The sequence below is a fragment of the Opisthocomus hoazin genome, chromosome 5, assembly GCF_030867145.1.
Source record: "Opisthocomus hoazin isolate bOpiHoa1 chromosome 5, bOpiHoa1.hap1, whole genome shotgun sequence".
Lineage (NCBI taxonomy): Eukaryota > Metazoa > Chordata > Aves > Opisthocomiformes > Opisthocomidae > Opisthocomus > Opisthocomus hoazin.
Window position 1 is genome coordinate 77,023,098 of NC_134418.1, and position 24,974 is coordinate 77,048,071.

Sequence of the window (24,974 nt, forward strand, 5' to 3'; positions counted from 1 at the left end):
CTAAACTAATGAATAGACATGTTGTTATATTCCTTATTTTTTATTGTTTTACTAAAATACAGTGAAGCACATATTCTTTTGGACCAGCAACAAAGTAATATTGTAAAGTGAAACAATGGGCCAGTAGACACTATCACTGATACATTTCGGTATCCTGGAATACACAAAGGCTGTGTCATGAGTCTGCAAATACTTAATAGTGTGAAATAGGAGAATCAACTATGTAGAGCACAACTGTCCTAACCACTACGTCTGGCTAGCATATAAACTGCAGAAATAATTCATTCCTGCTGAAAAAGACCCAGAAATCTATTGAGATTGTAAATTTGGTTTTAAATTACTGCTCCTAAGAAACCTTTAAAGATTCCAGAACAGATAATAAGAACTGGACTGGGGAAACAGGGCATCATATTAGAGATCTTAAAAAATCTTAGGTTGCCATAGCCAATTAGGTAGAGTAAGTTAGAAAACATGAAGAGTCTACAGCAGGTTTCTCTAGGATGCTAGTCTCTTGTCTTCGATGCCATTTTCCCCTAATAGCCCTTCCATGATTTGTGAAGCTGAAAAAATATGAATGAAATCTGCTAATGCAAAGTATTTACTCACTGGAACAAGGAAAAAAACTACATTCCAGTTTGATTTAAAATTACCTTGTCTTTGGTCTGCTCTTGGAGTAGAATGGCGCACGTTACCTCTTACACAATCAGCTTCCTGAAAATCACTTGAAAATTTCAGGATCTAGGTACGTTTCAAGAAACTAAGAAAAACAAGGGGGACTGAGGGGAGAGAACAAGTGTAAAAAGAGATATGCAGTTAGCTGTAAAGAGCAGAGTGTAATACTCAGAAAAACAGCAGTTGATATCCCAGTCTAAATCAGCCTCTTGAAGGGATTTAACCCCTGATGTAGAAGCATCCATCATGCCAGATAGTATAAATAGAAACCATGCCTAAAAATCTGTCTGGTGCCTTTGAAAAAGAGTCTTTTTTGAGTGTCTTTAAATAGGTACTTTCGGCTTCTTTTCCTTTCCTAACAAAGCTAAATAGCATAGATCTGGACAGGATCACAAAATGAGCAGCTTCTACTATCCCAGGAAACGATATTATAGAAATTGTTCTCACTGGTCAGGATTTGTTTCCAGTATTTGGGATGTATTAATACTCCAGAACAACTCAGTTTTGATGGTTAGAACTTTTCCTCTGGGTTTCCAATATTGCTATTCATTGCCAGTTATATGCATTTAATCTCCTTTCTTCGGCTTCAGCTTTCTTCTCCAGCTTTTGTTTACCGGTATGGACAGTAATCGTATTCTTTCTCAGATTTCATTTGGGAAGGCTAAACAAATCAAACATTTTCAGCCTTCTCTAGTTCGTAAACACGGTACTTAATACATACATTCAAGTTGTTTAGTTTATAAGTACATGATTGAATTTTGCATTTTTAACTTTAATTTTTTTTTTTTATGCTTCCATTAATCACAGAAACACAGAATCACAGAATCACAGAATAGTAGGGGTTGGAAGGGACCTCTGTGGGTCATCTAGTCCAACCCCCCTGCAGAAGCAGGGTCACCTACAGCAGGCCGCACAGGACCCCGTCCAGGCGGGTCTTGAATATCTCCAGAGAAGGAGACTCCACAACCTCCCTGGGCAGCCTGTTCCAGTGCTCCGTCACCCTCAGAGGGAAGAAGTTCCTCCTCATGTTCAGACGGAACTTCCTGTGCTTCAATTTGTGCCCATTGCCCCTTGTCCTGTCACTGGGCACCATTGAAAAGAGCTTGGCCCCATCCTCCTGACACCCACCCTTCAGATATTTGTAGGTATTTATAAGGTCCCCTCGCAGCCTTCTCTTCTTCAGGCTGAACAAGCCCAGTTCCCTCAACCTCTCCTCGTAGGGGAGATGCTCCAGTCCCCTCACCATCCTCGTAGCCCTCCGCTGGACTCTCTCAAGTAGCTCTTCATCTTTCTTGAACTGGGGAGCCCAGAACTGGACACAGTACTCCAGATGAGGCCTCACCAGGGCAGTGTAGAGGGGAAGGAGAACCTCCCTCGACCTGCTGGCCACACTCTTCTTGATGCACCCCAGGATCCCATTGGCTTTCTTGGCAGCCAGGGCACACTGCTGGCTCATGGTCAACCTGTCATCCACCAGGACACCCAGGTCCCTCTCCGCAGAGCTGCTCTCCAGCAGGTCCACCCCAAGCCTGTACTGGTGCATGAGGTTGTTCCTCCCCAGGTGCAGGACCCTGCACTTGCCCTTGTTGAACCTCATCAGGTTCCTAATGTAGTTGACAAAGTCATAAATGTCTTCCTGTAAGCTCTTCCACTCTTTTTGTGTGTTAAAAATAATGAAATTGTGGCAGCAAACTTCATTGGGACACTTATTTTACCTGACTCGTTAAAGTTTTAGAGAAGTTCCATCTCATTTAGAGCTCCACTAGAAATGCTCCTTCAGACTCTAGCCAGATTCTTCTCTATATCATAATTCTTCTCAGCACTCCCATCTTCATCTTAACTTCCTGTGAAGCCAAGATGAAATGCTTTAACAAGATGCAGGTAAATCTATCACGTTTCTGTGTTTTTTAAAAAAACTATTTAGCTTACTTAAACGCTTTCAGTTTGCCATCACATAGTCTATGAAAATCTCTTTTTTTTCTTCCTTTTACCATGTCTTTAAATCTTCTTTGCTTCAATATTTGTTAAGGTCTTGTTTATTCCATAGTTTTGTCCTATTACCATAAATATAACAGACTTCTCAATACGTTACAGTTACGGAGGTAGATACTACTGAGTTACTGTTCACACAAGTAGCTTATAAACATTTTTGTTTCATGATCCCTACTACATCTGCTGAGTTCAGAAAACCAAAAATAAGTACTGTGGTTTATAATAATAAAGATCTGATAAATTGTATTTAATATGCTTTATTTAGATAGCTGTTTCAGGGTTTGTACAATTTCTAGAATTAAAAGTGTTTTAAAGGAGTGGAATTTGAAAAAAAACAAGATGCAAACACCAGGAATGTGTGACAGGAAGTTGAGCTGAGGTTCTGAGGCTGGTCCCCACACGGGCTGCCACCTCTGCAGTGCGCGCTGAATCCAGAAGGCTCACTGTATGCTTCCATTCCTCACAGGTCACAGGACTCATTCCAACCCTTACAAGGAAAGTTTTGACTAAAAGCCTCACTCTTTATGGTGTTTGTTTTCCAGTTGTCACACAGAGCACAACATGGAGTTATGACAAGCATATTATAGTTATAACGTGTCAATAAATTATACTTGCTGCCGTAAAATTGAGCATATGCATACCTAAAACAAAATGGCAAACTGAAATGAAAACAAAATGAATGCCAAAACAATGCCAGCAAGTATCTCTACCGTATGTGAACCTGAGCAAGTTATGTTATGGAAATATTATTCAAAAATAATTATTGAAAATACGAGCAAATTTCATTATGTGAAGAACAGTTCAACATTGTGTTCTCAAATCTTTTTTCATACCTAGAGATGATAGTGTTGAATTCAAAAATACATGGGAAAAAACCTCCTCAATTCCTACATTGAAAGGCATTTAAATTGTGAGAGGATTCTTCATTAATATGTGAATATACCAAATAAATTGTTTGATGAAATGGCAAGTGCACTCTTGGTGGAACAGAAACTCATGCTAACTCATTAAGTGTGTTTAGATATAGACCAAATTCATTTGTGACAGTAAAAGCTGTAGGGCAAGCTGTATTTACCATGTGCTATGATCAGTTTCAAATTGTGCTTGTAACTAATCCACCCACACTGCAGCCAGTCTAACATTCATAGTGTCTAAGCAGCTTATTTACAGTAAAATCTGTTTTGTCATCCCAAGCCTCTAAACAATATAATGGAATTACAGAGGTCTGATGACCAGATATGAAGGCATAGTTCTGCTTTGCATTTACTTTGTAGGTACAAATTAAAATTTGTTTTAAAAACCCAGATGTTCTCTTTCACTCAAAAAATGTGCATTACAAGGTCAGGAATTTTTTTCAATATGTTGGTTTGAGATTAAAAGAAATATCCTGAGAGATAAAAGAAACAAATTCTAAGAAGCCCAAATATACAGGAGATAGTCATATATCCTATGCATCTAGTAAATGAGTTTAAAAGATGTAACATACAAAACTTCCCATCCTTAAAAAAAAAGGGGAAGTGTGTAAGTGCCACTGATGCACTATACAGCAACTTCAAGACTAGAACTTCTGATTTTTTTTCTGTGTTGACTCTCTGGTCCTAACATGTTTTTATGGCGAAATTTCTAAACATTTGGTGTTTGCTTAAATTTATGACCCTCGCATTTCAAGAAATGAGAATAATTACAGTGTAGTAACTCCAGGTAATGTGTGAAAATACTAGTTTTTAAGAACTGAAATCCAGCTTGTTCTGAATAATTAGAAATTACACTGACCCCCTTTAAAAAATTGACATCGCTAAAAGCACTGTATGAGCAATTTCATTAATTGAAAGTGAAAACATCACATAATTCTGATATCAGATGTAAAATATTACATGCTTTATTTTACCACATACAGCAATTCTTTATGCTAAGGTGTCTTTGAATACAAATATTAGTATTGCAATATAAAATAAGGTAATTTTAAGAGGTGTTTCATTTTCTCTGAACTTCCTCCAGACTTAATTCTGTCTGAAAGATATTTCAGAATTCAACATTTTTATTTTGGTCTTATTTACATGAACATGTAACACAGCATTTGAACAGTATGGAATAATCAGCGACAGAAAGTTCTTTCCCAGTAGAAAGTGTTTGCTTGTCATGGCTATGTCAGCTTCCTGTTCTGTTCTTCAGCACTAAATTTGACAGATACACTCTGTGCTATCAGTGCCTTACTCTGAACTGTGTAAAGGGGAAGCTGCCAGTGCAATTTGTTTCAAATAACTTCTAAATTGACTGTAAAAATAGCAGAATATGTTGAGGGAAAAAGATACCACAATCACGAACTTACTTGAAGACCAGCACTGGTTATTAATACATTTTTGAAGAGAACAAATATAAAAATATATTGGATGTATCTGTATATTCCTTCTCTGTAAGCTGATTTCCAATTTTGCCGTATTGTGAATATGAGAATGAATAGCAGTGTAGATACTCAGTGTGTGAGAATCTTTCTCAATTGATTTTTAACATTTAAAGAACATTTATATCAAAAGGGTAGATTTCAGCTTCCCTATAAGATGCCTGCCTGACTTAATTGGGCCTTGTACAGACAAACCCTTGAAAATTCTTCAGGTAAAATGGGATTTGTCCATTCCCACCCCGTTCTCAGTCTCTTAGGTACAGTACAGCTCCACTCTGCTCTTTGCTTTTCTTCACCCTTCTGAAGATTTTCTGTCCCACCAGACTGGCAACATTTTGAATGTAATAAGTAATTTTATCATTAAACATTATTAAGAGCTGAAAATTATTTGTCAGCAAAGTAGAATTTCTTCCCTTCTTCCTGACAAATGAAACAGAGACTTATCTGTCAGGCTACCCTTCTTTCGGATCCAAAGAGTACCATTCACATCACTGAAGTGATGCAGAGTGCTTTTGCTTGAACAGAAGTGTTAGTTGTTGTCAAAGCTCTTTAAGGGTCTGACAGCTGTTAGCTTTCAGGAACAGCACAGAATGAGACTTAATAATGTAGAATATGTGGATTTTAGCAAAATACGGAGCAAAGAAATTTAGGAATATAAGGAATTAGAGGCCACAGAGTTCCTACACAACTCTGGAAGGGGTATCCATGAAAGAATAGCAACACAAAGAAAGCAGCAAATGCATCAAGATACGGGAATGAGTGAGTTTAACACAGGCATATGTTTTTCTGCTAAGTGTTATCAAATCCTTTCTTTGCTTTTGTGGCCAAAAGGGCATCAGACTTTCTGCACTCTATAAAATGCACATACTTACGATGGTATGCTTGCGTAATGGAGCCTCTGAAAAATCATCAGAAAGATTTCACTTAAACTTTTAATTCATGTCATTAATAATTACTTTCAATATTGTAATTTTATGTACAGACAGAATTGCCAGAAAAGAAGTATTTTCCTTTCCTACTCTAAACTTGTTTCTAAGACCTTGGGCCTAATAGCTGGATTAAGTGTACGATAATTAAACCAGGGTCTGTTTTATTGATTATCTATTTTCCTTATTGCCATCTGTTAATATCCCATTAAAAATATATAAGTGAAATTATTGAGTACTTGAGATAATTTCTAATATTTATTTTTTTGTGGGAGAAGGTCATATTGCCTGCATCCATGGGGGAGAGAAAAAGCAATGAGAAATATGCCTTGAAACATTTTTTGTGTTATTTTGTGATTACTACCTCATATGGAACGGTAAAATGAGTACTGATGTGAGAGATTGATCCTGTTTATAATGTTAAGCTTATATTTCAATATTTTTAATTGAATCTGTACAACTTGTCATTTCATAGGAAACTTCACTAAGGAGTTCCTCCCTCTGTCCTCCCATTGTTTTGTTTTAATCTCTGCTTTAAATCTATTATATAAAGTTGTTTTATTGTAATTACAGAATATATGATCTAACAGTACAATGGAAAAAGCCATGAATCTGTATTCATAGAAATAATCAAGACACACGGATAATAAGGACGAGCATTTCAGCCTCCAAAAATTTAAAATTCTGATGTACGCTTCGTACAGTATATGGATAATTGTATCTTAGGAAATGGAAGTTAAGTTATTTTGGAAAAGAGAGAGAACAGCTGAAGTATTTTGCCTTGCTCTTGTACTTCTCATTGAACTCATAATTTGCGTCTACACTCACTCCCTCTGCCATCCTCTGAAATAGCAGTATCTCATATCAAATTATCAAGGTAACATCTGCCAACAGTTTTGTCTGCAGAATGTTGAACTACTCAAGCAAAACTATCTTGGAGAGTTTTCTTATAGGTATCCTAATTTTCTACCCAAGTTAGGTATTAGTTTTACAGCATATAGGAGACAGGTGTTTATAAGCAAGTGTCTTTTGAAGGAGTAAATTGCTTGCGTTAGCCTCTTATGTGAGAATGTTAGAAAAATAGATTTTTTTTTTCTCCACTAAAAAAGGTGTCAGATCCTCAAGATATGTAAGAATGTACAATATGACTGTATAACATCAGTGTCACAGTATCAGCACGAGTGGAAACAAACTTTGGATAATTTTGAATTTATCACAGCTCTTAAAATATTTTTAGCTTGAAGGGGAGAGGGGAATTAGTATGAATTTATTCTGTTGTAAATATGTTCCCAAATGTTACAAAAGTTACTTCAGCTGCTGCTTCTTAGGAAAAAAAAAACAATAAAGGAAGTCAGACATAACAAATGAGAATTTCATGTCCAGTGACAGTAGACAGAGACCTGGGTGCTGTCTATCCACACACCTTTCAATCAAGTAATATGTGTACTGCAGTGGAATAAACTTAAGGCAGTCTGGCAGCCAAGTAGACTTTGATCACTTTTGTTCATAGATGTGACTCATATTTCAGTAGCCTCTTTTTTCTAAGCTACTGATCGTCCCTAAACTTTACAGTAAGTGCTCAGTGAACTTAAAGAAACCTTTACTCATTCTGCAAACAGACATTAAATACTCTTGCTGGGCCACACTGTTTTTTTCTTAAAATATCAGATACAGTCTCTTTGGTTTTTTATCCAATGTCCTTCACATTCTACAGAGCAAATTGTGGTGAAAGATGAGTTACTTTTTATAATCACAGTGCAGTCATTAATTCAGTTTTATAGCAGAAATGAAGTTTGAAAATACTAATTTGCCTACATTTGTTTTCTTTTATGTTTTTTGTTGATTTTGTAGAATCATAGACAAAAGCAATAAATACACTTTCATAAATCACCCTAGTATGTCTGAAGGGAAGGCTAAGAAGAGTTCACGTTTTCCCGATAAGGATGCCGGGATACAGAAGGCATAGTAGGGACTGCCTTATTCCCTCGGTTGTTTCTAAGAGTTGGCTGCACCCTGGTAAACAGCACACCAGTAGAATCATACGATGTAGCCTTTGGTCCTGCTGCTCTTGTGCCAATATGGTGTCTTGCTGACTCTAAGATATGATCATTTTTTGTTATGAATTGTGTCTAGATTAGAGCATAACGAGCAGGCTCAGTGCAGTCTGTGAAAGTTGTATGTGCACAATATAAAAGTGATGCTGTATGTTGCATGTTCTGGGTGTGAGATGAAGGCAAGTGGGAGGCCGGGTGTTTAAAGCCTGCTGAGGTCATGTGAGACCACTGCAGAAAACAGAGAGGGCCAAACTTGATGCACTGTACTCTACACTGCTGGTTCAGCATGAACTCTGGAATGGGCTCTGCCCTATGCTACGCAGGTTTTTACTTAAAAAAAAAAAAAAAAAGAACCCAGGAAAGAAATAACATCTGACTTGCAAACCCGTTACTTGATAGTGTAGTCAAAGCCTTAACTAGCTCCTCCTAGATCGACTTTGGCATTGTCTTGTCCAGTTGAGCCAACTGGATCCTCTTTCTACCTCTCTACCAGTCAGAACAGTTGTCGACCCGTACAGAATACATCTTGTGCTTCCCCCCACAAGGATGAAACGTGGCTGTGTTAGCTATGTGGTCTGAGGTCTCCCAGAGGCATCATAACTAACAGAAACAGAGAGCTACCCAGAACTTGTGGGAGTAGTGAGCCTTGCTATACCTTTCTTTTTTTAATGCTACAACAGTCATAAATAACTTTCCTTAAAACATCTCAATCGCCAGTCTCTCTAGGGAAAAACCCTAAAAAAATACATTTCACGTGGTCATTTATAGCCAGACGTACCAGCTTAATAACACAACATGGAAAAAAACAGGTGAAAACTGAAGCTTTTTGCTTTCAATAGAGAGGGATAGTGAGAGTCACCCTAAAAGATATGTTCAAAAACATTGAGTTTAGATTTTAGGCTCTCTAGGAAGTCAACTTAGAGATGACATTTTGAAACACTGTCTTGTCTTCTACTGCCTTTTAGTTAAAGTTGTGTGATAATCCCTGGTATTCAAATCCAAAGAGATAGTTTTCATTCATTTTATATTCATTTGAAATTATTCATTATATCAGCTCTTGCTCTTTTCTTGACAACATCAAAAATACCTATTAGAAGTAATCATTACAATGTTTTACAGCAATAGTGATCACAGAAAATTAGCATTCTATGCATCATTATCAGATTCAAAAAATTTTGCAAATTTTGACTGTTTGCAGTGGTTTGGATGAATGAAAGAGGCTTGCCAAGAAAATACAAATTCTTCAATAAATATATTCTTTATTTATTTTTAGGGGATATAAAAATAATGATTCTGAGAAACCGAAAATATTTTCTGCTTTGTTCATATTTTAATAGTGTACTCCTCTTTGGTGTTTCAGTAATTAAGTCTTATGACATTCCAGAAAGCATAAATCCTGCTGAGATGTTTAAGTTTGGAACAACCTCTTGATGTACAAACAAAATAAATTAAAAAAAGGCACTTACCCAGGATCTTAACAAGCTGTTTTGCTTTTACCTTTGAAACAAAATTGAATGGTAAAGCAAATGGCCTACTGTAACTGTTCTAGCCTTGCTGTTAACTAGAACCTCCTTTTGAAATTCATTGCCTTCAATTACGTTTTTTAAAGAATTTTAATTATGTGCCTGAAAAGAATAAAGATGCTTCAGGCTCCATTTGTTTATCATGGAAGGCCTAAAAAAATGAGGACAGAGCTTCCCAGCTCATGCAGGGGTTGCAGAGAGAGAGAGATGACTTTTAATTCGACAAGTTCAGAGAGATTTCTTAGTTTGACGCGCACAGCAGGGGGTCTTTGAGTGCCTGGCAATACTTCAGCATTCTGAGCTTTGAAAGTCTTTCCCTGCAGCAGAAATTGTATCAAAAGCCAATGATAATATTCCCTGCAAGGTAAAGGACCCTATTGAAGATTTCTAGAGCTGTTTATTTATTCATCACAGTTTTTTCTTTTAGGACGTATCAAGCGTGTAGGTAATAATTCACACAGATGCTAGGAAAATTAATTAATTAAATAAATAAATAGGAATCCCTCATTAATCCTTCACCTTTCCCTTAAGTTTTCCATAGGCCACGTTCACCTATAAAATTTCCTGTCATTCCCCGCCATGTATTCTGCATACAATCTTTACTTCAAATCTCAGCTTTTCCTTATTTTTAACAGAATTGTCATTTCTGTCTGCCTTCTACCACCAGCTGAGTACATAAGATGTTTATGGCCATTTCCTTCCATTAAACCCTCAAAGTGATTGATTAATTTTACAGAAGGATATTCAATTTCTTAGGGGTCTTTTTAAATCTTATTTTTAAAGTAGATTTGAGATAAGTGTTTCAAAGCCAAGATTAAAGCGTTATTTATATTCCAGAGATCAGAGTTTTAATGTTTTGGCATTACTTTTATTTGAAAAGTATACACAAATGTTTTTCTTTCTGTTTTTGTTTTGTTTTGTTTCTGCAGCAGAGCTGGGACTGTGAGGCTACGACAACCTTTCCCTTGTGTAATGTCAATGTCGGCTATCACTTTGGCAGAATCAGCCAGCTCAGTGAAGACAGAAAAACCCTCCTTCCCTCCTGTTTTTTCATCTGCTGGTGGCATTCAAAGTGACCTTCCCTTATAAATATTGGTGAGTGACCGCATGGGGAAAGCAGTTCCTTGGTGCAGAGAAACTTGTTTCAAAAAGCTGTGTTGACCTGAGGGGTTTCCGTTTTTTGCAAAGCATAAAAAAACCCACATATGCAGGTGTTTGGGCTTTTTCTTTTTAATAATATCTTGAGGTATTTAACAGCACTTATTTCTCTAGACTTATAAGCATTTATAGAGCACTAGCATGTGCTACCTATTCAAACTGTATGAAAAAATCTTTCAAAATACTATTTTAGAGAGAGCAATATTTCCTGACAGCAAATAAGAATCTATCCCCTCTTCCTGGTATGTTCTGTTGGCTAAATGGTCTGGAATGGTGTAAATTTATCATATCACCCCAAATAAGGCAAGACAAAATTTTCCCAAGCGCAGGAATTAAGGAAGATAGCTAGAGGCTGCATTCTGGGACTCTTCTGGTTCGGGAAGCATGCCTAGGGTGAAATCACAGCACTGCAGAAAGTCTAGTAACCACAGGGCAGTCCAGGAATGATGTAGTAACTGTAGTAGTACCATAAGGCTGTCTAAATTACACAGTTCAGTACTGAAAAAGTTTTTGGGTCATTTGAGGCTATCTCAGCTGATTTATCCTGCTTGAGACATTCAGTATGCCCAGAGATTTTCAGTGTTAAAAACAGATGTGTGGATAGTGAAATAGCCACCCATGGCTCAGGCATATTTACGGTACCATAATAAAGAACATGACAAAGTACATACTCAAATACAAAAAATATTTAACCTGGCCTGAAACAGTTTGGAATCTGTAAATATGTGCAGGATCTAAGGCTGGAAATTATTTAAGGATTGCACTTATTTAATCTAAAGACCTTGCCATAAAGAGTCACTTAGCTGGCTGCCATTCAGTATTAACTACATTATTGCAATTATCTCCTATTCAGACTACAGTCAGACAACTGTGATGTATCATTTATGACTATAAGATTAGTAATATTTGATATTTTTTTTAATTTTTCTTAACCATATGTGCACTTGAAGTATGTCAGTTTAAAGGATCAGAGAATCTTCAAAAGAAATATTAAGGAGGAGTGTTATCATGGCACTAACTTAGTAAAATAATGCCTTTTCATCAAAGGAACACTTCCAGCGATAGAAAGGCTGCTATGTGTATCTCTTGCTTTAAGAATTTCCTCAGCTATGTGTTAGGATTGTCACTGATTTCCTGGGCTACTAGTTGTCAGGGGACAGTGTGAAGAGAAGGAATAGGGCAAAAATATAGAAGAATTACATAAATGGCTAAGCTCTGTCAATGTTCTTTCTTTCTGTATCAACCATGTGATGGAGTCTTACTGATTTGGGGGTTAGATTTGGGTATACAGTTAAATCAGTATCAGGCTTGGTTTTGAGCATTTCCGTGAATCTCTTAGAACTGAGTTAAGTCTTCATCCTGGTCTGGGATCATTGTAATAACAATTTCAGAAAGTGAAGGAATAAATAAATGTACTGGATGAATACATTTCCTACAGCTTTTTCATCTAGTAACTTCGTGCTAGTCATAACCACATATTACAACATTTGGTTCAGTGACCTATAATGGTTAAGTTGCACACTATTGAAAATGTGAGGGGAGGGTAGAGTTTCAAAGCGTTCATCTTTTGACAAAAACCTTCTTTAACTGTGTTTCCTTTCTAAAGTCATCTGTCAACTCATTTTTATATCTTTAGAGGGTGTTGCATAGCTTTACAGTAGCTGTATGGAATAACTTGCTGTTTGATCATATTATGATATTTTGCATGTGTAGCTGCTTTTCTTTAAAATGGATAGGACAGAACTATAGACAGTCCAACAGTTAAAGACTCAGAACTTCTTGTTTTCCATGCAAGATTTCAAGTCTAGACCACAATTCATTATTTTGTGTTATAATTACTTTTTTTTGAACTCTTGCAAGAGCATCTGGTATACTACTAATAGGTAAACAGATGATCATAAGCACAGTTGGCACCACAGCAACTGCTCTGCCCTCACTAAGAGAGAGCAGCAGCTTTGTAGAAGTTAGGATGTGACCAAAGAGGATCAAATATAGTTGTTACCATTTCTCAGTGCATTTCTGGTAGCTCAAAAAATGGTGGCTTTTTACTTTTGGCTACATCCAGCATTAGAAAGAAGTAACAAAGCATGCCAATAACTTGTGATATTATGTTTTCCTGGTTTAATGTCTCTTTGATACAACCGTGTACTTCAGCATGGTCTGCGAAATGGTTCTAGATTCAGTAATACGCTGCTTCCATTGCATTTTGCACGTATTTGACATTTTACAAAGGCTAAGGGGTCTTAATTCAAAAAAAATGAGTGGAGTAAATTGATCAATAAATATAAATAATATTGCATATATATACTTATCATTCTTCCCTCTATGTGAAGAAGATGCGGTTAAACATATTCTTGTTTTTAACCTATTCTGTCAGAGGGGGCTTAATCCACCTCTGATTATTTTTTGGTTTTTTAAAGCAACTATTTTTCAGGAGTTTGGTAAAAAATCCAGTGTAAGCTCTAACACAGAAAGCTTTAAAGGCAAGTTTACCCCTTTGAAGCCTGTAGCTCTGAACTACATACGAAGGTTTAATGAGGACACTTCCTTACAGCTTGGTTCAAATATCGATTGACTGTGCACACTGCATTAACTTCCAGAAGTATAAACTATCATTAGTCTTAAATAGTGTTGCTCACCCTGAAGTAAAGGACTTTGCTATAAAAGAGTATAAATTTTTCTTTGTAAGTTTTTTCTACATTTTTTTTTAATTTTCTTGTGCCTAAACTCTTAGGAGTCTAATGAAACTGGAGTCGTAACACCCTTGGTTTTTAAATAACAAAAGTCACAGAAACTGCCAACTAGCAGAAACAAGATGCTTCAGGAGCTAAAACTAATAAAGTCATATTTCCTTTGGAAATCTTGTTTTCTTTGTACTGTAAGATCACCAATTTCAACTGCAACCCCAATTTCCCTATTCCTCTTGTGTCCTATTACCCTCTTTGGCTGAGAGACAAAAGAGCTGTGCTTAGTCTGCAGCTCCATGGATGCTGAGTAGCCCACCCAGCTCCTTCAGAATGTCTGAATTCTACCCACATTCCTGTCCCTAGGGATATTAATTTGGATCTCATCCCTGAAACTTGTAGTGTCTTAATTATCTTGAAGACTTGCTTGTTTTCTGATTTGGTTAACACTTGACAGTCACCCAGCTGAAAAATTACTAAGCAGAGAGAGAGAGGACACACATACAGACTGGGATTTTAGCTTTAGGTGAGGCTAAAATGTGCAGGCATTAAACAAGGTCCAAGAAGTAAAAGGGATCCACATACTGCCATTGGGAGTAAGAGACAACTCAATAAAACAATTCTGCAAATGTTTTTCTTCATTAAAAAGAAAAAAATGAATAATTTCATGAACCGTACTTATGACTCTTAATTCCTTATCTGTACTTTTTTTTGTTCAAATAGCAGATAAAACAAAACAAATCTCTCTCACCCAAGGTTTTAAATTTAGAAAATATATAAAAGTGAATTATTGATGTTAGCTTGAGATTTTAAGGTGATTATTTAGCTAAATCATCCCAACTGCTCACACGTAAATCTAATTAACCAATAAGAACTGAGAATACCAGTCAGTGGTTGCTTACATAAAATGTCCAGAGCTCAAAAAAAATCCATAGAGAATTATAAGTAATCCAAATATTCATATAAAAATCATAAAATTTCTGGTAAATATTTGAATAACACATATCTGCAATTCATCAGATAAATATGTCATTAAAAGTAGTTTTAGAGCACTGGGAACAAAAATGAAAATAAACCTAAAATATAAATCTAAAATGTACTCACATGGAAATCGTGAAGGTAACTTATTGCTTTTTAAAAGGAAATTTTATCATTTTGATAATATGATTTGTTTGTGTACAAGAAAAACTTTAAAATATGAATGGTGGTACTACTTCCTCTATTAAACTATGGGGCAAAGTATCATGGAATCATAGGTTGGATAAGACCTTTAAGATCATCAAGTCCAACCGTCAACCCAACAACACCATGCCTGATAAACCGTGTCATGAAGCGCCACATATATATGTTTTTTAAACACCTCCAGGGATAGTGACTCAACCACTTCCCTGGGCAGCCTGTTCTAATGCTTCACAAGTCTTTCAGTAAAGATATTTTTGCTAATATCCCATCTAAACCTCCCCTGGCACAACTTGATGCCATTGCATCTCATTCTATCACTAGTTACTTGGGAGAAGAGACCAACACCCGCCTCACTACAACCTCCTTTCAGGTAGTTGTAGAGAGCAATCAGCCCCAGCTCCCTCAGTTGCTCCTCATAAGACTTGTTCTCTAGACCCTTCACCAGCCTGGATGCCCTGCTTCTTAACATGCTCCAGCCCCTCAGTGTACTTCTTGTAATGAGGGGCCCAAAGCTGAACACAGTACTCGAGGTGAGGTCTCACCAGAGCCGAGTACAGGGGCACGATCCCCTCCCTACTCCTGCTGGCCACACTATTACTGATCCAAGCCAGGATGCCATTGGCCTTCTTGGCCACCTGGGCACACTGCTGGCTCATGTTCAGCTGGCTGTCAACCAGCACCCCAAGGTTCTTCTCTGCCGGGCAGCTTTCCGGCCACTCCTCCCCAAGCCTGCAGCATTGCATGAGGTTCTTGTGACTAAAGTGCAGGACCCAGCACTTGGCCTTGTTGAACCTCATACAGCTGGCCTCAGCCCATTGATCCAGCCTGTCCAAATCCCTCTGCAGAGCATTCCTACCCTCAAGCAGATCGACACTTCTGCCCGACTTGGTGTCATCTGCAAACTTACCTCATCCAGATCATCGATAAAGATGTTCAACAAGACCAGACCCAAAACTGATCCCTGGGGAACACCACTCGTGACTGGCCACCAGCTGAATTTAATTCCATTCACCACCACTCTCTGTGCTTGGCTATTCAGCCAGTTCTTTATCCAGTGAAGAGTACACCCATCCAAACGATGGGCATCTAGTTTCTCCGGGAGGATGCTGTGGGGGAACAGTGTTAAAGGCCTTACAAAAGTCCAGGTAGACAACATCCACAGCCTTTCCTTTGTCCACTAGGTGGGTCACCTGGTCATAGAAGGAGATCACGTTGGTCATGCAGGACCTGCCTTTCAAGAACCCATGCTGGCTGGGCTTGATCCCCTGGTTGTCCTTCACATGCCCATTGAGCGCACTCAAGATGAACCACTCTATAATCTTCCCCAGCACCGAGGTCAGGCTGACAGGCCTGTGGTTCCCAGGATCCTCCTTCTGGCCCTACTTGTAGATGGGTGTTACACTGGTGATCCTAAACTAAGCTTAAGTGTGGAAAGCTGCTGTGTAAGGAGTAAATGAGAGGGCACTGAAGAGGTGCCAAAAGCCTTTTGAGTGGCAGAATTTAGGAAACACTAACCATTCATGTGGCAGTACTTTCAGGTAGCCAAGTAGCTGTCCATCTGCTGTTCAAACATCTGGGTCAAAGTTATTATGCATATGTTCTTGTCATTTGGTTACAGTTATGCAGCAGAGTTTAAATAAAGTTTATTATTATTATTCATCAGATATCTTCTTGCAAGAAGAAGGAGGAAAAGAAAATTCAGAAATTTATTTTTATTTCTATTTTTTTGTTTTTCTTTGCTTTCTATTTTTGCTTTTATGTGTGTAATAAATATTTTTTTTATTTTATGTTACTTCAGGGTAGGTGCATTTTTAACTAAAAGTTTGGAATTAGCAATCTGTGAATTTTACGATTTTATGGTGACTGTAAAAAGGAACTTCTGTATGAGCAACACAGAGAACGATATCACTTAGCTTTCAAGCATCTGGTACTTGGACTGGAATCCAACTCTGTATTATGTGCTGTGAACTAAGTGTTTCAGCATAAGATGCCGAAAGGTGTCAGGTCTACCGGTCAGTAGAAAGTGTGGGGATTAGCGATATGCCACAAATCTCATGTTCTTGGCCTACAAAGAGGCATCTTTGTCAGAGCAGGAGTTGCAGCAAACTAGTAGTGGAGTAACTGTGAGGAGGTTCACGAGGTTATGGGTGCCCGTATTCATAGCTAAATTTAAACTGCAGCTCACTGACCGTTCACAATCTTAGCTTTCTGGCCCTTGCTGTGTCAGCCTGCGTGTCTCTGGCTGCAGGCAGAGGCCTTCCCATTACAGGGATCGTGAGGGAAGCAAGCGTCTGAATGAGCTCCATCTAAACATACAGTCTAGACATCTTTCTTACAAAAGTCTCCCGTATTCATCACTAATCTTGAGAAACTTTAGGAAATCAGAGGGATCAGAAGAAGAACAATTGTAGCCTCATGGTTAGTATAGTCTCCACAGAGAAGAAAGGACTGGCCCTAATCTCAGTTTAAGGAATGCTCCTGCATTTTTTACTGAATAGGCATTGGAAAGACACCTTTCAACTTGAGAGCTTCATTTCTTGTGACAAAGATGTTGACTTAACAAAAGCTACTGAAAATTCACATAAAAGAGAACTCATATTTTATTTGGTTTTGTATGTTACAGATACAAGCCTTCGGAAGCAAATACACTTTTTCAATTTTTTTTTTTTTTTTAATTTCAACTGGTAGGGGAAAAAAGATGTCTTATATATCCTACATTATACTCTGCTTCACATGAATCCAGTGGGATTTCAGGGACAGCATTTCTGCTTCAGTACTCTGTCTCTTTCTGTCAGGTATACTGCTTTTCTGTGTATGCTCTTCTGATTGCTTTGCAAAAGTCTGATTAAAAGGCATTCTGGAACCTTGACTATGTAAGACTTAGTTAAAGAAATTTAACAGGCATTTTATCAAAGTGCACTGGCAATAGTCAGATTTGCTATGAAGGAGCTCCTGTGGCTCCTTGGCTTAAATGATTGTCTTATCCTGATTTCAGATGCATTCTAGTAAGTCATACCAAACCAGCAAAAATATGCAGACAAACAGAAAACAATTAATCATGAGGAATTTTAGGCCAAGGAGATTTTTTTTTTTCCATTACCAGTTTACTTATTCTTGGTAACTTCTGATTGGCATAGCCATTGTGTTACTATTAAAGAAACCAAAATGAATAGAGCATCAGTCTGCACTTACCCTTTTGAATCGTCAGTGAGCTGTGACCAGCTGACAGCAACCAGCAACCAAACTGAAGGTTTGCCAGCCAGCAAGATGTACATTAATTAGTTTCGTCCACAGCTAAGTATTCAAGAAGTATGAAGCAGGCATCAGAGATGAAGATCGTTTAGAAGAATTATCTTCTTTTAGTGTCCCACTTCAGCCACTTTCAAAGTTTTCATGGTTTACAGTTTTATTCATCTCTGTGTTTTTACGCTATTCCTTACCCCATTTTCCATTCCCAGCTCAGGAAGTGACTGTGGAATGTGCTGAGGTGACATTAGCACTTGCAGACATAATGGGCTAAATCACAAAGGACTTCTCCCCTTGTGAGTCCACAGCAATATACTCCAATTAATTAATTTTCCACCAATTTAAAGCATGAATCTAAGCATACCTGAAAATCTGATTTGCCTTCAAGTCAGATTCTTCATTCTACCGGTGCTAGATTTCTCTTATCTCCATTATAATCCAGTTTGTATGTAGGTGTGCAGACTTTGCGGGCCAGTATAAAAAGCAAATTCAGACAGGCACAACAGGAGCCAATCTCTGTATTCAGGGCCAAGTGCGTGATCTTACAGGTGCTGCCCTGGCAGCTGTAGCACTGGCACAAAGGTTAATTGAGTTGATTATGCTAATTAAGTGAATATACTTCTGTACTGGAGGATAACAGAATTCCACACCTTAAAAAAAAGATAGAAAATGGACATTTCCCTTGCAGTTCATTTTTAAATATGCTCACATGCCAAGCACAGAAAAATGCAAAATGCGTTCATACTAAAAGGTATTTATTGTATTAGCAAAGAAAATTCATGCTTCAGCTGGCCAGGTCTGATCTGCTAATCAGAACCATGTGTAGTTATAGATATTCTTTATGCCTTATTATTTTCAGGTGCCAATATTAATAGTGATTTTTAGCAGATGATCAATTTCTATGCCAGCATGAAATTCTGAAACTAAATGTACTTAGCCTTCAATTGAAAAAGACAATAACAGAAAAATAAAATGGGGAAATTTAGGTCTTTAGGGGTAAATGAGCTATCTTTGATGTAAAATTTTCAAAATTCTATATACCCTATTTGAACATGATTTTAGACACTGGGGAGCCTCTGGTTTATTTGTTTTCACATTTGAAAATTCACCTAGCTCTTGAAAAGTTACAAAAATGTTATCAAGGTGTTGTTTTTTTTAATTCATACGATACATTAGCGACTGTTACATTCATAGCAAACAGGTCCAAATCCTGAAGCTATCCTAATTCCTTAAAGACTTTCATGCAGGTAAAGTAATTTTCAAGATGTGGAAGGTTTTAGAGATGAGGCCTTTGCTCTATTGTGAAATGCCCTTACTGTGTTAGGGCAGAACTGTACCAGGAGAATACTGAGGTCAAACTAGCTTCAGGCATTGATAAATGCTAAGTTACCAGGAGCTGAACACTGGGAGGATGTATTTTCCCATCCAAGTGGTTCTTTACTGTCTAACAAGAAAGAAACTGGATTCAAATGAATGCACGTCTTTAAAAAAAATTAAAAATCAAACCCCTAAAAACTACTTTTCCTCTGAAAAACTCCATAAGTGTTTTATTTAACTGACTGGTTCTTACGATCTCCTTTAAAAAAGGAAATTAGCTGTTAATATCCTGGGAAATATTTGTGTTAAAGGTCATATTAAACAGAAGTCAAATCTAGAGTATCTAGGAGTCTGGAGAAGATGTGTAATGCAAATTTTTCTGCAAAAAAGATGTGTGTCACTGCAGGTCATCTCTGAATATTCTTGTTGGGGTTTCTCTGTTGGATATGCAATCTCAGCTAAATGTTTTGAAGAGGAGGAATCAAATAAATTGCCCTATTTTGGGTCTTTCTCATCTGTATACAGTTGTGCAGCTCTAGTAGACCTGAAAATTGCCCAGAGACAAACTTTTAAAAAATAGAGTGCTTCTGAGGCAGAAAATTGCTTTTCTGCAGCATGGTCTAAGGGACAGGATGTGACAGGAGGACAAGGAGTTGTCACTATGTAGTGATATTGTAAAGCATATCTTACATAACAAAAAGGATCATTTGTCTCTTTTTTTCTTTCATTTTAAACTACAAGAGATTTAATTGAAACAGCTGAAGGTGTGCCTTAAACCAAGAAAAAAACGTTATAACTTACAATTAAAACTGAAAGTTCCTCCCTTAAACCACCGGTAATAGCTATTTGTTGCAGAGCACATATGGTATGGCTGTCTGTCCACCACTTCAGAAGCCTTATTCTCAAAAGAGAGAGTAAAAAAATCCTCATTGTACATGGATGTCAAATATTAGCGTGATTCTTGCAGTATAATAAGAAAAGAAAGTGGTTTGTGCTTTTGATTAGCCTCTTGATGTTTGAGAGTGTTTTTGTATGGTTTAATTTTCCTTTTTATGGCAGTTTGTACATATAAAAGAAAATGAGGAAAGGAGTGGAGGGGGAAAGAAATGCGCCATTTATATAGTAAGGATATGAGGCCTCCTTTGGGCCCATTATACATTAATAGGTCAGCTGAGATTTATTAGGATATGTATATTAATCTTTATACACATTCACATACTATAATTGTTCCTTTGGTACTATAATGTGATTAGCTGTGAATTTGTACAATATTAACAATAATATGGATTTCCATATTACAGAACAGTAATAACAAATGGTTATTAAAAATACATGTAAAGTATGGGATGTGAAAGTACTTCCAAACTCTCAGGAATCCGATTATGTTCTGTTCGTTTTAAATACAAAAATGGTTAAGTCTTTAAAGCAAGTTAAAATCTTGTATGAGAAAAGCAAAAATTTTTTTCCACAGAATTGAACGAATGAGTCTAAAACTGTCTGAAAGCAAGATTGATATCTGTTTTTCCTAGAAAGCCGAGAAGTGGATTTTTGCATTACTATTACTTAAAAATATAGCAAAAAAATAGAATATAGAGAGTAACAGTAATTGTCAATGGTAACGTTTTCCTAGTAGGATGCTTTTGCATATAGTAGTGAGGTGCAATCTGGAAGGAACTGTATGGGATCCCTGCTACTTCCCAGACACCTAATTCAGCATGGATACCTCTATACTTCATAAATAAGAGGAGTTTCCCTCCTCTGTCTGGAATCGTATGAAAATATTTCTACCCATAGGGCAATCATTGTGTTATATACACGTATAGTACAGTAGGAATATAGTAAGGGAGGACTATCAATTTTAATTTTCTGAAGCTAGTTATTAATAGAGCAGCCACTCTATTTCAGACAGTTTGCAGCAGAAATGGCACAGGGTTGTACACCCTTCTCTGTTACTCTGCTTCTGCTTTGTGATCAGAAATGACAAAAGGCCCTGAGCTTGGCTTTGAGAGAGACAGAGAGAAACAACATTGAGACCTTTTTATATTCTTCATCTAGGATACATACTCCTTCCTCAAAAACTGGAAGCTTTTCTCTCAAGTTGTTTTCATAAGGTGGTGATGTTTGTTTAGTGAAAGTTGGTTTACGCTCCCTTCATGGCCCCATAGTGGGAGGGTGTCATCTTTGACACCTCTTTCTTGAATCGTGACCTTCTGTATTCACCTTGTCTATATTTAGGGGAGTAGAAGGAATTTCTTTACTGTACCTTCTACCATTTGCCACACAGACTTAAGATTCAGTCTCTGGTGATGTCCAAAGCTCTTACCTAGCATCATAGTTCCCACTTTTCATTCATCTAATATGAGAAAGTTTAAGATTTATCAATAGATTACAGACTGTAAAACTGGACTGTAATGGAGGAATACAGTCACTCATCTTTGGCTTCATCTTCTAGAAATGTTCCATTTCCAACCTCAGTATGTTTTGGTTCTACAGGCTCCCAGTCCCCTGATAGGATGTGCCCTTGATATGCACAGGGTAAAACAAAGTTTATTTTTTATTATGCATTTAAAAGGTGTTCCTTAGGACCTTCTTTGTCCAGTTTTATTGTCATTATATTGAATCCAATAACCTGACAATCTCAAACCTGAATAAGTTTTCACAAGCTGGAAAAGGCTACGCACAGACTTTAGGAGTACCAGTTTCCCATATTTCCATTTTATGCTGCAATATTCAGAAATCCTACAAAATAAACAGAGTTAAGTAACTTAAGTGTAGGATTTCTAGCTGTTTTATTTTTATACAATCTGTGGAAAAAAGACATCTACCTTATTCCTACTCATGGTAATAGGCAATCTAAGTAAAGGGACTTTTGTCATGCATTTTACATGAAGATGATGAGCATTCCATTGTATTCAAATGCTTTTGGAATTGCTGTAAAATGACATACAGCAGGTGGGCCAGTGTCATTTGTGGAAAGTCTCTCTGAACCGCAACTCGAGCTGCTGCTGTCTCTCATTGGCATACCGTACTGCTGCAAGGCAACCACTCTTTGCTTGCTTATCTATTGCATTTTATTTTGGTGCAAATTGATCGCTTATTTTCAAATCACATTTGGTCTGTCATTTGCTTCTGCTTATTAATTTGTGGCTGCAAAAATGGAACAAGGAAAAGGCAACCATTAAAAGCACAGTTCTGTGCAGTGTAGTTTTGACAGCAAGGTGGGATAGTCCAAGCCCTGTGTTAAAAGTGCCTTCTTGCATGTGTTTGCTGTTAAATGTGCCTTCTCTTCTGGTTGGTTGGACTTCAAGGATTTTTCTTTTAACTTTGTGCTAACCTGACTAAATGTTTTTGCATTTTAGCTATGTCAGGCTATTCTGATAGCTGTTGTGATGACTGCTTCAATATTTTACAGCGCTTCCTCATAATTTTAATGGCATCTTTGGGAATGTCTATAGCCAGGCAATGTATCACTATGGATACTTACATACCATTATGGATGAAACACTATTAATGTAAATTAATCTCAGCTCAAAGAATAAGTATGCATATGCATTAACAAATATATTGGAGAAATAGATTAAGAGCATTTTGAGCTGTTTAGATAACTGATATAATTAGTTTTTTAAAAAAAACAACCATTTTGTTTAATGAAATTACATAAAATCTGCTTCATATGATTCTGATGAAATATGCGTTATCTGCTTAATGTAGATTTTCAGTTATCTAATCTGGAGAGGACCATTTTATAATTGTGAACATACTGTTTTAAACAGAATGAAGCAGAAGATTAAAACTCCTCATGCTGGAACATTGATTACCCAATCACATTCCTATCATGCTCTTCTCTTCTACTATCAAATCTTAAAGCAAGATATTCCTTCAGAAACTTCATAGAACATAGGTTTCCAGAAGCTATGAAAGGATGTTTTCATCTATGGTACTTTTGCTGCTTTGACCTCATGAAACCCCTTAGGTTGGATTCCCTTGATAGCTATCTATAAATATTTCATAATATTTAGGGAATGATAAAACTGGTCAAAATACCTCAGAAATTAAGCCATTTTTTTCCCTGGAAGGGAGCACACCGAATGCTTTGCAAGCAGTGCAGGACGTAATGAGCTTAGATCTCCAGTGGAACTCCATTGCTTCATACTTACCCTTATACAGCAATTTCAATTTACAAGCAAGGTCAGGAATGTTTTTTCTTAGTTGATCTTAAATTTTGACAAGTTTATTAATCCTAACTTCTATTATATTAAATAAGCATTATGGACCATAATAATAATAGCACTATCATATTTTTGAAAGTAATTTATTGTTTCCTGACAATTTTTTTCTCTGTGTTCCAGCAGGCTTTTGTCTGTTCAGTTGCCATTTCTTAGGGAAGGGAAGTGACATTTCTGAATTACCCAGAGAAATCAGGTTTTGAAATGTTTGTTAAATGTTAGAGATCATACTTTCAACCAATTCTAGTTAAAATGTAGTTCACAGTCTTACAGAGTGGTTAGTAAGCCGTGACTTTCTCTCACAGGAGTAATTTTCAAGGCAGTGGGGTACAGACTGGGTACATCCTTCTTCAACATCTGCTGCAAACCTCTGCTGTTTATCTGACATAGGCTAGAGTGTTCCTTCAGGCTTCCCGAGCTGTGTCCCATGCTGCTGCAGCCCCTTAGGAAATGTCAGTCAAGAACAGTGGGGCTTAATATATCCTGAGTGGTCGTAGGCCAGAAGGAAGCTTCAGTTGCTGTTAGCTGGGGTTACAGATACTCTAATTTCCTCTGATCTCAGAACACTCTGGCACATCACTTACACCTGGCAAACAGACCTCATGTGCTAATGGTATTCACTGTGTGTGAGGACTTATACATTAGATCTCTCCCCTTTGGGACAGCACAGCCATGTTCAATTACTACTAAAATTCATAGCAGTCACTTACTGATGCTTGTGACGCATAATTTATAGAATAATCACCTTTTAGAATGTGTTAACTTTCCTTGATGACAGTATTACAGTTCCTCAGTATTCTTAACAATACTGTGAACAGGCAGATACTATTATCTAAAGCATAGCTGGAAAAATCTCAAATGTTATTTGTATAGTACTGTAATTTGAAAATGTGATTTCTCTGTTTCGTAAAATAAAGACCTTTTAAAAATTTTCAGAAATCACTGCAGATGTTACAGTCTCTGAGTTCAAAGCAGGTTAAAATTAGGCCAGACACTGAAAACTAATGTTTATCTCTGACATTTAGATCTGCAGGTGTGACTGTATTCAGCAAATGAATCAAACTGCGGCAGTTTTGCTACAGAACTGAGGTCTGATACTTGTACAGCTTAGAGAGGAGAGAAAAAAGATCAAAATTCAGAGTGTCTAAGTGCATAGAGGTTTCCATTGCACAATTTTCATGTATTGCATGTTATAACTCAGAAGGTACCTTGCCATGCTGTTTAGAAAAATATTTCTTCTTTTCTCTACCTTCCCTGCTTCTTATTCTTCTTTCTTCACTTCTGTTTTTCTTTCGGCTTTAATTACTTTGTTTTAAAAGCACTGACAGTTTCTGGCCCCTACAGAAATAGGAAGAAGGCAATTCTGTGCTTCTGATGGACCAGATTTTCTGAAGCAGTGATCTATCCCAGTGTACAATACAGATTTAGGAAATTACTTGTCAGAAGACATATGCACTTTCAAAGTAACAATACAGTAATCAGTGCATTTCATGTGACAAGGTGCATTAATTTACTTTCCGTAGAAGTAATTTGAGATCTGTATCAGGGCAGCTTTATAAAGATATTTTTCTATACATGTTTTGTCATTTGTCC

At 37.2% G+C, this 24,974-nt stretch overlaps 1 protein-coding gene across 17 annotated transcripts in view; it reads left to right on the top strand.

Moving 5' to 3' along the window:
* Window positions 1–24,974, top strand: part of TENM3 (teneurin transmembrane protein 3) — a 1,446,905-nt gene that overhangs the window by 589,798 nt on the left and 832,133 nt on the right. For all 17 annotated transcript variants that reach the window (XM_075421787.1, XM_075421794.1, XM_075421795.1 and 14 more), the window contains exon 5: window positions 10,498–10,663. The gene's annotated coding sequence lies outside the window, so the exon portion shown is untranslated. The remainder of the gene's footprint in view (window positions 1–10,497; window positions 10,664–24,974) is intronic.